The sequence below is a fragment of the Zootoca vivipara genome, chromosome 3 (genome assembly GCF_965207765.1).
Source record: "Zootoca vivipara chromosome 3, rZooViv2.hap1.1, whole genome shotgun sequence".
Classification (NCBI taxonomy): Eukaryota; Metazoa; Chordata; class Lepidosauria; order Squamata; family Lacertidae; genus Zootoca; species Zootoca vivipara.
The window spans coordinates 6285452-6301029 of record NC_142586.1 but is presented as its reverse complement, the minus strand read 5'-3'; positions in this window follow the sequence as shown (position 1 = coordinate 6301029).

Below are 15578 nucleotides of genomic sequence, written 5' to 3'. Positions count from 1 at the left end.
AATCCATTTGCAGATTCTGGAGGAGAGAGAGAGAGAGAGAGAGAGGGAGAGGGAGAGAGAGAGATTAAAATAACTATTTAAAAATGCAAGGAAATGATTTCCTAAAATGGAATGCTGAGGGCAAGCGGTTAGAACTAAATTCGTTTTGATTTCTTCCTCTCATTGTACCCCAAGAGGGAATTGCTGTGCAACCCATGGAGCTTTACCTCACAACAGCTTTGTGAGGTAAATGAGAGGCTGTGGAGTTACCAAAGGTCTTGATTTTTGCAATAAAAGTTTTGGTGGGGCAGGAAGAACTGATCTCTCAGAGCCAGTTCCAGCTGTGAGAGGTCCTTACAAAACACTGCTGAACCTTTTGTTACTTAAATACAATACTGGTAATGACACACGCGACGTAACAGACTGTATAATAATAATAATAATAATAATAATAATAATAATAATAATAATAATAATAATAATAATTTATTATTTATACTCCGCCCATCTGGCCAGGTCTCCCCAGCTACTCTGGGCGGCTTCCAACAAAAGAATAAAACACAATAATCTATTAAACATTAAAAGCCTCCCTGAACAGGGCTGCCTTCAGATGTCTTCTAAAAGTCTGGTAGTTGTTTTCCTCTTTGACATCTGTTGGGAGGGCGTTCCACAGGGCAGGCGCCACCACCGAGAAGGCCCTCTGCCTAGTTCCCTGCAACCTGGCTTCTCGCAACGAGGGAACCGCCAGAAGGCCCTCGGTGCTGGACCTCAGTGTCCGGGCAGAATGATGGAGGTGGAGACACTAATTCAGGTATACTGGACCGAGGCCATTTAGGGCTTTAAAGGTCAGCACCAACACTTTGAATTGTGCTCGGAAACGTATGTAACAGTCTAATGTCACAATATGTAATTCCATAGACCAAATTATCATATGAACGGAACATATTCTGAGAGATTAAAGTCCAACGGATTGATCAGGAGATGCAGTCTATTCAGTTCTTAAATTAGCAATAACCGCAATGTGGACTGCTTATACCAATCTTGTAGTGTTCCACGTGTTGGTGCTTTTGAGAATTCTAGCGTTCCTTGTAAGTAGGTATCAGATGAAAAACTTGAAAGTATGGCATATGCAGAAAATAAGACAAGGATTCCAGGATAATTCCTTGTTTCGCCCAAGCAGGCTTCGTCAGCCATACATACTCTGGATTATATAAATGAACATACAACTCAGCAGCATCCCAAGGCATTGTGGGAATTTTAAATGGCAGCTCCCAAACCCAACTACCTAGCACTGGGGCAGGCATCATCCTTGTTGGAGCAATGGAATGGCGGCAGCAGCTGTACTTGTCTAACGGTGTCAAATGGGACCTTTTCTCCAAATGCAAATAGCAGCTGTGTGTGTGTGTTAGGACTATAGTGGAGCCCCAATCCTGCTTGCCCCACACCCAGCAGCGGCTATTGGAATTTTTAAAATCATTCACGCTAAATGCAAGAATGCATTAGTTATCACAGCCCATTTGATCCTCCATTACTTTATTTAACATTACCTCAGTCAGTCTCAGGACTGGGAATGATTTAGTCTCCAAGAATCCTGACACACTATGCAGCTTCTCTCCTTGCCTTGTTATTTCTGTATACTGATCTTCTTTGTTTTTCAGTCAGTCCTCACTTCTAACCTCATGGGCTTCTGACAGCCCGCTCTGAACAACTGAGATACACTCACCCCATTGGTTAATGATATTTCATGAGCTATATTAGGATTTCAGCAGCATTGCTCTGTCCTTGTTTGCAAGAGCATTTCAAATAAGATCATGGACATGCCTGAACTCTTAATAATTCTTGCAATAACACTGCTTAAAATCAGGTAGGCTGGGAATGGGAGAGAATAACTGATATTTTCATTTAGCAGCAGATGTGACTGGGGTTTAGAGGACGGTCTGATTGATGTCTCGGCTTCACTTAAAATAAAATAATTAGGCGAGTAAAAAAACTGAAAAGTATATTTTCATTTTAACCGGCTTGCACTCTCTTCCGGGCTCCAAAGAAAGAGAGAAAGATGACGGAACATTACAAGAATTGAAATGAAGAGTCTGAATAGAAGAAATGAGCTACTGTAAATTAATGGCAGATGAGCAATGGATATGAAAATGGAGCTGGGAGGATTTAAATAATCAGCAACTAAGAGGAAAAACCAATAGTTCAGAAAGAGTGTAGAGAGCTCCATTAACAACCAGAGAGAGGACAACAATGTCAAAGGAACAGTAAATAGGCTTGAGTCTCAAGGTAGGAAGCTGGGAAAATGAATAAAACACCAGGAACATGTTCACCTGGTTCCATCTTGTAAGAAATATAACACACTCAACAGGACTCCTTCAAGCCACAACTTCCATGTGCTGACAAGCAAGACAAGGGCCATGAGCCCTGAGAGTGAAAAGTCTTGGTCGCCTTTTGCCTGAGGATGACCAGATAGGCTGCAGGTGAATCGACACCTGGCCAGAGCAAGGGTGTGGAAATATTTGGCAGCAAGGTACGACATCCTTCCTCATTGGCAGGGATCCTCATTTTGAATTCCTGTAAATTTTGTTTGAGGTCAAATAATAAATACAGTTATAAAAGGAGTAAAATGGTGATTGCAACACCCCCCTTCACAGCTCCCACTTCCCAAACAGAATACATTCCCAATAAAGTGTTCGTTAGGTGAGCATTCACATAACGAGCTGATACGAATCCCATTCTTTCTTATGGGAACATTTCTAATCTGTGATCTTCCACCACCACCGCCATTGTTTCGTCTTAAAATGGCTGCAGCCAACCATCAAAAGAGAGGCAAAGGGAAAGATCTGTCCAATCTCTCCAGCTCTCTCATTTGTCCAGTGTCTCTCCCTGCTCCCTCTATCCATGGTTTCTGCCCCACAATGGCTGCCACCAACCAGAAAAGCACAAACAAGTAAGGAAGTGATATCTGAGTCAGCCGTGTGTGTGTGTGTAGGGTTGCCATATTTCAAAAAGTAAAAACTAGGACACCTCGAAAGTTTTTGAGATTTTTTTCTGGACAAACGCCAAAGTTGTTGAACTTCTTTTTTACAAAAATGCCCCCAAAATGCATTTTTTAAATTAACTTGCCTAAGATTTACATCTTTTGGAAATCCCCCCCTCCCCCAGATGTTGATTCTGCCTTTGAAATCCCGATAATGTCCGGGAAAATCCAGACGTAACACAGCCCTATGTGTGTGGCAATGTGTGGGTAGTATTATTCATGGTAAGTGAATTTTCGCATAACAAACAAGCCATCCGTGGGCCCCTTTATATTGCACATCCTTGATTATTTGTGCTCATGGTGGTATTGGAGCAGTCACACTGCTTCATTTCCAATCAGTGCAGGCCCCATAATCTGCTGAAATCCTGTAACATTTTATACCAGAAGTGCTCCAGAGATTGGGGCTCTCTTTTTGTTGTGCTATAGTGCCAGAGCCCCCCCCCCCCCGCTCCATATGCCTATAATGGGATAACACTGGGGTCACATCTCAGAACAACTTGTAACTTAGAATACTGTGTGGACAGTCCAATATAAATCCACCATTAATACAATAAGAAATACAAATCAGTAACATTTTACAGAATATACTCATGGGGGGGAAGAACACTCTGGTCTTTTTACTTTAGTATGAGGTAAAGGTAAAGGGACCTCTGACCATTAGGTCCAGTCATGACCGACTCTTAGGTTGCGGCACTCATCTCGCATTATTGGCCGAGGGAGCCGGCGTATAGCTTCCAGGTCATGTGGCCAGCATGACAAAGCCACTTCTGGCGAACCAGAGCAGCACAAGGAAACACCGTTTACCTTCCCGCTGTAGCGGTTCCTATTTATCTACTTGCATTTTTGATGCGCTATCGAACTGCTAGGTGGGCAGGAGCTGGGACTGAGCAACGGGAGCTCACCCCGTCACAGGGATTCGAACCGCCGACCTTCTGATCAGCAAGCCCTAGGCTCTGTAGTTTTTAACCCACAGGGCCACCTGGGTCCCTCACTTCAGTATGAGACACCTTGTCAAACCCATTTACAGGACTGAATCCTCATAGATCTCTGCCACTGAGGTTTCTGAGAGTAGCAGAAAGAGAACCACATTTTGTAATGGGGAAAAGGATAGTATTGATTACGTGGATCCATAAAGTCTGTGGCAGGAAGTGTGAACAAATCTTTGACTATTTCCATATAAAAAGAATATTGCTTTTGTTCAACCCAGTACAGGACTCACAAGATGGCAGCCAACACAGCAGCTTCAGAACTCTCAGACACGTTCAGGACACAGAATTTAAAAGCTTACCTGCCTACTGCTCCATAACACATATGCTCTAGTGAATAAAGTTTACTCAGCTAAATTGCTCAAGAGTCCACCTCGGCTTCTGGGAAATGCACACAGTGATTCAGGGGCCGTTTCTTCAAAAGGAAGTAGAATAAAATAATACAAGGAACTCATCAAATGGAATGTACCAATTATTCAACTTTATTCCTCTCTGCTAATTAAGAGTACAAGCAACTTCTGATTAGTAGGAAAGGAAACTAGCGTTGAAAGGATGGCATAGTAATTATTTTATAGGCCTATGTGCCCTTCAGATGTCATTAAAAGTGATTTCTCTTCACGCTTGGTTCAGGGATAACTATCCTTGGGTCTTGTGGTTTGGCTCAGACCATTTTTTTGTATAGCACTTAAAAAAATATTATTATTTGATGAAGAAGTAGAAGAAGTCTGGGAGAAAGCTAGACTAGAATCCCTTTCCCTGGCATTTGGGGTCCATTGCGATACACGCGTCCCGGGGAGTAAGCCTCAATCACTCAGCTCTGACTAGGCAGGCGTAGGATTGCTCTATTGATATTCTATAGTATCATGGCCACTGGTCCCAAACACCTCCTGGCAAATAGAAGGGGAAGAAATGGAGGCAGTGAGAGATTTTACTTTCTTGGGCTCCATGATCGCTGCAGATGGTGACAGCAGTCACAAAATTAAAAGACGCCTGCTTCTTGGGAGAAAAACGATGACAAACCTAGACAGCATCTTAAAAAGCAGAGACATCGCCTTGCTGACAAAGGTCCGTATAATTAAAGCTATGGTTTTCCCAGTAGTGATGTATGGAAGTGAGAGCTGGACCATAAAGAAGGCTGATCGCTGAAGAATTGATGCTTTTGAATTATGGTGCTGGAGGAGACTCTTGAGAGTCCCGTGGACTGCAAGAAGATCAAACCTATCCATTCTGAAGGAAATCAGCCCTGAGTGCTCCCTGGAAGGACAGATCCTGAAGCTGAGGCTCCAATACTTTGGCCACCTCATGAGAAGAGAAGACTCCCTGGAAAAGACCCTGATGTTGGGAAAGATTGAGGGCACTAGGAGAAGGGGACGACAGAGGACGAGATGGTTGGACTCGAAGCTACAAACATGAGTTTGACCAAACTGCGGGAGGCAGTGGAAGACAGGAGTGCCTGGCGTGCTCTGGTCCATGGGGTCACGAAGAGTCCGACACAACTAAACAACCAAACAACAACAACATTCTATAGGGAGTTTTAACATGGAGCATTCAGCCAAGTGATCACTCACCTGTAATCTGAAATGCAACACTTCTGAAGCAGTTGTGCCCAAGATCTGAAAGTATAAGTTTTCAAATACTGTATCCATTTGTGACTCAGAAGGCAAAAATGTGTCTCTAAAGAACAACTGGAGTTGAATGCAGATATTCATCATGCAGTTTGTTTCTTTAAGGCAGTGTTTCTCAACCTTTTTTGGGCCACGGCACACTTGTTCCGTGAAAAAAATCACGAGGCACACCACCATTAAAAAAGTTTAAAAATTTAACTCTGTGCCGCCCTATATTATAATTATGACTGTAATAAACACTTGCCAAATATTGCCGCCAGGCACGTGACAATGCAAATCGCCCTTCTCGTTGCTGCACGTCGAGGCACACCAGCCAGCGTCTCGCGGCACACTAGTGCCGCGGAACAGCGGTTGAGAAACGCTGCTTTAAGGGAGCAGAACCCACTGAAATAAATAAAGCCAGACAAATGTTCAGGTGATGCTATAGCCTGGGATTTTAGTTAGATTTTAGATTTTAGTTAGATAAATTTTTGCTATTTGATTCTGATCAGGGGGGGGGCTTTCTCTTTATCATATTTAGTTGTTTCTTATCAATACTGTACATTTATCTTTTCAAACTATGGAGTGGAGAAACAGCTTAAAAAATAAGACGGGATTATGCTATTAGTCACCTCGACACCACAGACAACAGCACACTTCGGAGGGCATCAATGGGACTTTAGGAAATATGTGCAGCTGCATGGATTTGGAGAGTTGCAATGAACAGGAAAATGACACTCTGAACCTCAATTAATGTTTAAAAGGCAAGCACCCCAAGCCAGTTTGCTTGCCATTAATTGTACATGGAAATTGTGCGATAAGGGCCCTCAAGAATGGGTACGGCTCAAAAAAACCTTATAACTAGGCAATGCACAGAGTTAGAATAGAAATTAGATCAAAAGTATGTTGGTAGTAGCACTTTAACCTAACTGTTGACAGATGGAGAATGGAAGCAACATAAATGCTCTCTTTTTGTGTCAGCACTATAAAAATGTCTGACTAGTCCATGAAAGATGGAGATGAAAGCTCAGGCAGCCATTAGAAGCTGTGCCTTACCTCGAGCAATAACTCATTCCCATGGTATTATGAAAATGGTTTTATCGCAGTGGATTACTTTTTTCCTTCTCTGCAAAAATTACTGCTTATCAGCACTGCAGAAATAAAGCAAACAACTGCCTGCCTTTTTTCTTCTTCTTCTACAACTACTTCTTCTTTTCAAACTCTCTCCGAGACAATCTCTTACCGGTGGTCAGGAATTTAATAAAATATAACATTTCATTTAACTGGTTTTCTTGCTTCTTTGAAGCTGATTCCATTATCTAAGGGATGGTGCTTTCAAATGACCTGCTAATAAGGTGTTGCTTTTTGACGGCCTGTTGCATTTATTTATCTGTATATTAATGCTTAGGGGTTGAGTTGCGATTGAAATTCAAGACAGAACGCTATATACATCCAATGCTAGATGCCTTCAAAAACAGGAATATTTTATCAAATATCCTGGTGCATTTGAGCTGGTGGCTCTTTGTGAACTGCAAAACAGGAGTGATGCAAGGTGCTTAAAAAATTAGGGCCACGGACCTATACAAACACATTTGCATAATACTGTATGCTAATTTCTATGTATAGATGCAAATTCAATGTAAACGTTACAGGTGGGAAGCCATCCAAATCACCCCAGATAATATTTCAATTAATTCACACCCTACCCCAGATCACTGCAAATCACTTCCTCTTCATTTCATTTACCCCTAATTAATTTCCTAACAAATCCTGGTCCAAATAAATTCAATTACCCTCATTCATTACCCCCAAATCATCTCTAGATAATGTCAGATTCTATTAATCAATTCCCCAAAATTAAGATCCTGCCCAGTAACCCTTCAATATCTCCCAATATGCACCCAGAAGCACTTTAGGAATTTTTGGGGGGGGCAACCTTTGTGTGCATACCCCATGAGCCCATGCCTAGCAAAGTTCCTGCTGCAAAATGTTCCTCAGAAGTCTGTATCTCATAGTCTGGGGCTGCCCTTGGACCCACCTTTGTCACTAGAGGCCTTGGAGGCCTCAATAGTTGGAGATGCCCCCTGTCATCCATGCGCTGGTGAGCTCTGGGTTGGATTACTGCTGTACACTCTATGTGGGGCTGCCCTTGAGGTTGGTCCAAAAAACTGAAACTGCTGCAACTCGCTCAACTGCTCATTGGGTCAAGATGCCCCACAGCTAGAACAATTGAACTTGGCTGCCAGTTAGCAGCTGGGCTAAGTTCAAGGTGCTGGATTTGGTGTGTACAGCTTGGGTCCATGGCACCTGAATTATTGTCTCTGCCCTATACACCTTTCAGTCTCTGTGCTTTGCAGGTGAGGGACTCCTGCAGAGCCCATCTTATCAGGAGGACCATTCTGGATAGCACAGCAATTGGGCCTTTAGTGGCCCCTGTCCTTTGGTATTTGCTCCCCTTGAATATTAAAGAGGCTCCATTTCTATTGTCTTTTTGGCACCTACTGAAGATCTTCCCCTTTCAACAAGGTCTTTCCCTGTTTGTATCTGTAGTGGATCTGTTTTAAGATGTTCTTGAATACTTGAATTGCCTTATCCTTTGTGTGTTTGCCACCCAGGGCTCCTTTGGGAGGAACAGGCTATAAATTTAATAAACAGTGGTAGATAATAAAAAGCAGGACATAAAACTAAGTGTTTTCAATGCATGGCAGAGGTGGCTAACTTGTGGTCCTTCAGATGTTGTTGCATCTTCCTCCGTCCCTGATAGAGGGCTGATACTCCTTTGGATTTTCACGTCAACAAGTTTGCCGATGGAGTTGTCAAATGTTCCTGGGGACCAGCTACCAGAGCAACAATTTCAATGTAAGCACTCACGAAAACAACCTGTTTTACAAAAATGTGGCTAGATTTTTAAATGTATGTATCAGTATCTCTGAGGCTCCAGTAAGCAGAATAAATGGTGCCTCATTTTTCATGCAAAACAACAGCATAAGGTGTACTTCAAACTTGGTTGTGAGGACTTACATAACAATCTTTCAACTTTACTTGTCTAATTTTCATAACAGCCTTCTTATGAGCTGTCGTGTCAAGGCTCATATAATGGCAATACGATTCCATGACAGCTTACCCATTATTACGGCTTCAAATAATATGTAAATAATATTTAAATTATTTATTTCCAGAACTATTAGCGCCAGTCAAACAAACTCATATTTCATCTTAACTTTAAGAGATAAGACAATATATTATATGCATATATTAAAAAACTAAGAACATTTCTTGATATCTGTTGTTAAGAAATGGATATACAGTGGTACCTCGGTTTATGAACACAATTGGTTCCAGAAGTCTGTTCATAAACTGAAGCGAACTTTCCCATTGAAAGTAATGGAAAGTGGATTAATCTGTTCCAGACGGTCCGCGGAGTACTTAAACTGAAGCGTTCATAAACTGAAGCGAACTTCCCCATTGAAAGTAATGGAAAGTGGATTAATCCGTTCCAGACGGGTCCGCGGAGTACTCAACCTGAAGCGTACTTAACCCGAAGCATGGGTGTAATTGGTTCCGGAAGTCTGTTCATAAACTGAAGCGTTCATAAACTGAAGCGAACGTTCCCATTGAAAGTAATGGAAAGTGAATTAATCTGCTCCAGATGGGTCCGCGGCGTTTGTAAACTGAAAATTCGTAAACCGAGGTGTTCGTAAACCGAGGTGCCACTGACTAGTCCACAAAACATTTATTCTTGAAAAGTCACATTACAGAATAATCAACAACATAGGATACAGTAGAGTGCAACCCAAGTCCTGCATTTGCCTAGACCAGTGTTTCCCAACTGGTTGGACTGCAGACCCTGGGAGTCCGCAGCACCCACCCAGGGGGTCTGTGGCACATGCCCATCAACTCTCTGGGACATCCCGTTGTTGTGGGATGTTGGGTGACACCCCAAAATGTGCAAGATTGTGGCCAGACATGCATCTTCCGTGAGATTGCGGCACCCAAAAACATGTGTTTGGGGACACTGTTCTCTTGCACGCGTCACATGACTCACATGGGAATGCATCTTGGAAGATGCATGGCCCAGTGATGTGCTGGGGCATGTTGGAGGGTATGGTGGCACCATTCACATAACAAAAACTACCACAGAGATGGGAACATTTTCAAAATTAGGGGGCCTGTGACTTGGCTTTTGAAAAACAAGGGATCCTCATTACTTAGCTAATCAGAAACCACTGGCCGTGTGTGTGTGTGTGTGTGTGTGTGTGTGTGTGTGTGTGTGTGTGATGTTAGCAATTTCACGCCTCTGATGCTGCAGATGAGATTGTTGTAAATCACATGCCTGTCTGGGAAAGGAAGACAGTCTTATCTCTTCCGCTGCGGGTACTATTATACTGTACTTTCACTTTTATTTCTTTCCATTTGTTCTCTCGAAGCTGGGGAGAACGGACGCCATTATGCTTTTGTCTGTACATAGTGTGTGAATAAATAGATTAGCTCTACGATGTCTCACTCTTCTTGCTGTGTTACGCCAGAAGAGTATGTGTGCATATACCAGTTGTTATATGTCGCTGGAGCATTTTTAACTGCTCAATAATTTAAAAATATATTCTATGAATAATAATAATAATAATAATAATTTATTATTTATACCCCACCCATCTGACTGGGTTTCCCCAGCCACTCTGGGCGGCTTCCAACAGAAAAATGAAGTAAAATAATCTATTAAACATTTAAAAGCCTCCCTAAACAGGGCTGCCTTCAGATGAAGTATACAATAAAAGCTGAAAGAGCTTAATAAGGGAAAACAGAAGCCAAACCCATTGGGAAAGTGGAGGGCAGCTGGGAACAACACAACAGAAGAGTTCGACGTCTTTAGAAAGTTCCTAAGTGTGGGGTAGATGCTTTGAACACACATTTTTAGTCCTGAAAACAGTGCTGAAAGGAGGTGCCTTGGAATGCAGCAGATATTTGTTCGTATTCTCTTAACCGAGTGATTATCAAGAGGTAACCACTCCTGATCCAAAAACCCAGGGAAGGTCAAGCAAATGAAGTCTGCTATTGGGGGGGGGGGGCGGATCAGAACTGTGTTCTATTTCTATGCCTTTTTCCTTCAATTAAAATGTGCATCTTTGCCTAGTCCCCAAAAGAAACATTACGTAAGGAAGATCCAAGGCTTCCTTACACGTTTTTCCTCACTCTTCCTCCCAGGGCCTCCATATAACATGCGCATGCACACATGCACAGACCTGTCCTCACAACAAACCTGTGAGGTAGGCTAGAATGATAGATGGTGACTGTCCCACGTTTACCCACTGGAACTTCACGGTGGAACAGGTGTTTGAGATGAACCCAAGTCTATATCTAATATGATCCACTGCACCACACTGTACAGTTGACTGCTTGAACGTTTTTTGCTGTTTCTCAAATGTCAATGTCTCTTGCATATATATATAAGCACTTTGCTGCAATGGAACTAGGAAGAGCCCCAGAGCTACAGGGGGAAAAAAGAGTAAGATCTGTGTGTGTATGTGTGTGTACACACACATGATGTGTGATGTCACACAAAAATTATACCCCTGCCTCCCACCAACCCTGCCAAATTAAGGAAGTGAACACTGAAAAATAACCTTTTGAAAGAAGACTGTCAAGGAAGCTGAGCAACCCAAAATAAAAATACGACTGCCAAATAATCAGTCGGGCCCAATTAACAAGCCTGACTATATCAACCCCCCTGATTTGACTTAACATATCATTCCCTTTAACAAGAGACCCCCAAAATATATGAGAGTGAGCGTCTTTGATGCCTGATCTTTCTTCAGTCAAAGAAGACCAACAGCCACCTGTGTGTAGTAATAGGCTGGCATTCCATCTTTTTGTCCAATCGCAATGCAGACTACTAATTATTTATTGGAATTGATAATTAATTGTTATTTGCTGATATTTATTTTTTTACTGTTTACTATTATAACCTTATGGATTATTGAATGTTGCTTTATTTGATATGAGTTGCTTATTTTAAAATTATTGTGATGTTTTGGTATTGGATTGGATTGGTTATTACGTGTGTGATCTTTGCTGTCTATTTTGTTGTTTCTTCAGCTTGTAAACCGCCTTGCTTGTAGTGATATAGATAGGTGGTATACAAAATAAAAGTGAAATGAAATGAAATTTAATCTTAGAGATCGAATCATAGAACTGGGAGGTTTCCTGAGGGTCATCTAGTCCAACCCCCTTCAACGCAAGATTATTGTCACGGTGGCCGGAGAAGGCTACTTCAGAGTAACGACTCTACACAGCTCTGCATTTTGTCTTTTATTGGTGCTGAGTATTTACAGTGCTAATGGCAGTGCTATTTACAAGGACACATCTGTTCAGCTTGAATCAGAACCTCCAAGTGGCTTTTGGCGCGTCTTGCGCCAGCATAACAACTTGGGGAGACCCATCCTCTTCCCCCGACGCTTTCTGCGAAGTTCCGGAGTTGGGGGGACTGGCCTGCCCCCCTTCCTTCCCCCTTCCTGTCCCACCTGGGACGATGGCTCTTCTACCCTGCCAGAGCCTTGGACACCACTTCCTGTTTCCCCACTTGAGCTGGAGCTTTCCCTCTTTTCAGCCTCACTCGGGGCTGGGCTGGAACTCAGGAGGGGAGGGGCTTCGCGATATCCCTTGCCCCTCACATCCACCCCCCTCCCAGGCCCCCCTTGTCCCCTCCCTAGAGGCTGCACGGGTGTCGGTGGTGACTGAAAGCCTAAAAACTCCATGCTGTCCGAGCCGGTTGGTGTGAACACCTCCCCCCAATCCCGTTGGCCCCCTCCTTCCTCCTGGGAAGAGGGAAAGCCCAAAAAGTCCGTGGCCTCAGAGCTGGTGGGGGTGAAAATCTGCTGCCAGTCCACCTCTTCTCCTGACTGAATGGACCTCGGAGATGCCCATATCTCCTCCTCCGTGTCCTCAAACTCTGCTTCCCATCTCCATGGTGAACTGCTTCCCCCCCCCTGTGCTTCCTCCTCCTCCCACTTCCGTTCCATGTGCCAGGGCTTGGGCCTGTGTGGGAAGAGGGCGTGGAATTCTTCCACTAAGAATTCCTCTTGTATCTGGGTGGCTGGGACCCATTCATTTTGGGATGGCGGGGCGTCCTCCCATGCCATGAGGTACTCCAGGACCCCCACCCCCCTTCGTGAATCAAGGATGGCCGTTGCTTCATTGAGTGGCTCCCTGCCTCCACTCTCCCCCCCTCCCTCGGGGGGCTGTTCGCTGCCTCGGAACCTGCTACTTTCCCTGTACGGAGACAGCAGCGATCTATGAAACACTGGGTGCACCCTCATGTCCTCTGGCAGTGCCAGCCTGTATGCCACCGGGTTTACCTGCTGCGTGACCGTGAAGGGGCCCAACCTTCTGGGTGCCAGCTTCTTGCACCTCCCTCTGGTGGGAAGGCCCTCCGAGGACAACCAAACCTTGTCCCCCACCCTGATGGCCTCCCCCGGTCGCCTGTGGCGATCTGCCCCCTTCTTGTACGCTTCTTTGGCCCTCTCCAAGTGTTCTCTGAGCTGCTGGTGCACCGTCTCCAGTTCCTCTGCCCAATCCTCTGCCTGTGGGCCCTCCTCCTCCCCCTCCCTCTCCGGGAAGGATCTGAGGTCGCGCCCGTAGTTGGCCTTAAAGGGCGACACCCCTGTGGAGACGTGCACCGCATTGTTGTAGGCAAATTCTGCCAGTGGCAGGCGATCCACCCAGTCCGTTTGCCACTGGCTGACGTAGCATCTCAGGTACTGCTGCAGAATTGCGTTGACCCTCTCCGCCTGTCCATTGGTCTGCGGGTGCCGAGCCGTCGACAAGCTGACCTCCACCTGCAGGAGGTTCATGAGCCGCCTCCAGAACCTGGAAACAAATTGGCGGCCTCGATCCGAGATAACTCTTAAAGGTAATCCATGCAGTCTGAATACGTGGTCAACAAACAGTTTGGCTGTCTCTTCTGCAGAGACCGCCCTGGCACACGGTATAAAATGGCACATTTTGGACATGAGGTCCACCACCACCAACACTGCGGTCTTGCCCCTGGACGACGGCAGGTCTATGATGAAGTCCATGGACACTACTTCCCACGGCCTGTGCAGTGTGGCTAATGGCTACAGCAACCCTGCTGGTGGTGCTCTGACCACCTTTGCTTGCTGGCATATGTCACAGCCCCTTACATAGTCCCGAACATCTTCCCGCACCCCTGGCCACCAGAAGTGTCTCATGACTAGGTGAGTGGTTTTGTCCCTTCCAAAATGACCCGCCGTCGGGTTGTCGTGCATCTGCTTGAGGACCTTACCTCTGAGCTGGTTGGTGGGCAGGTACAGGGCTCCCCTGTAAAAAAGCAACCCCCTCCTTTCCTCAAAGTCTTTTGCCTGCTCCCTCCCCCCCTCGCAGCTCTCTGAAGATGCGGGTGGCAAACTCATCTGCTGCCGTCAGTGCTGTGAGTTCTGCCTCGCTCACCACTGCTGCTCCACAGGACCATGCGGACGGGGGGGAAATGTGCCGGGGTGCTGGGGGCAACTCCTCCTCCATGTACTCTGGCTTGCAGGAGAGGGCATCCGCCCTGACATTCTGCTCCCCCGGTATGTAGTGGATGGAGTTGAAGTGCGAGAAGAACTCTGCCCACCGTATCTGCCGCTGGTTGAGCACCCTGGCCGTTCTCCAGAACTCCAGGTTCTTGTGGTCCGTGCACACCTGAATGGGGTGCTTGGCGCCCACCAGGAAGTGTCTCCAGTGCTGGAACGCAGAGTGGATCGCGAGAAGCTCCTTATCAAACACCGTGTAGTTGCGCTCCGGCTGGGTCAGCTTTCTGGAGAAGAAGGCACAGGGTCTCCACTCTCTGTTGGCGTCCAGTTGCAGCAAAATGGCGCCCACAGCTCTGTCTGAAGCATCTGTCTCCACGCGTAGGGGCGCATCCTGCACCACGTGGAACAAGTTCTGGTCTGAGGCGAACACCCTCTTGAGGCTTTCGAACGCTGCTTGCGCCTCTGGTGTCCATCTGAACTTCTGCTTGCCTCTCAGGCAGTCCGTGATGGGAGCCGTAACGCGAGAGAAGTTCTTGATGAACTTCCTGTAGAAGTTGGCGAAGCCTAGTAGGCGTTGTGCATCTTTGCGTGTCCTGGGGCTGTGCCAGTCCAGGATGGCCTGCACCTTGTCCTTGTCCATCGCTAGCCCCTTGTCTGACAGCTTGTAGCCCAGGAAGTCCACTTCCCTGGTGTGAAACTTGCACTTCTCTAGCTTCACATACAGGTGGTTCTCCTTTAGGCGCTGCAACACCTCCCTGACATCCTTCACATGCTGCTCGGGGTCATTGGAGTATATAAGGATGTCATCTAGGAAGACCAAGCAGTTCTTGAAGAGGAGGGACCCCAGGACGTGGTGCATGAAGGCCTGGAAGCATGCTGAGCCTCCTTGCAAACCGAAGGGCATCACCAGATATTCAAAAGAGCCCAGAGGCGTGAACATCGTAGTCTTCCACTCATCGCCTTCCCGGATCCTGATCAAGTTGTACGCCCCCCTCAGATCGAGCTTGGTGAAGATATTGCCCCTGCGTGCCGCTGTCAGCAGATCATCCACTCTGGGCATTGGGAAAGCCACCGGTTCCGTCATGCTATTGAGCCGTCTAAAATCCACCACCAGGCGGCGCTGTTGCGTGTTTTTCTTGTCCACCCAGAAGACCGGGCTGCCCCCTGCTGCCTTGCTTTCTCTGATGAACCCCCTCTTGAGGTTCTTGTCGATGAACTCCCGCAGATCCTCCAGTTCCTGATCTGACATGGAGTACAGCTTGGCGGGGGGTAGCGAGGCCCCTGGCACCAGGTTGATCTGACAGTCAAAGGACCTGTGTGGGGGTAGATGGTCGGACTCCGCTTCGCTGAAGACCTCCTGCAGGTCCCAGTACCGTTTGGGTATTGCCTCCCCCCCCCTTGATGTGCATGGTGGCCACCGTGGCTATGGGAGGCCCCTCCCCTG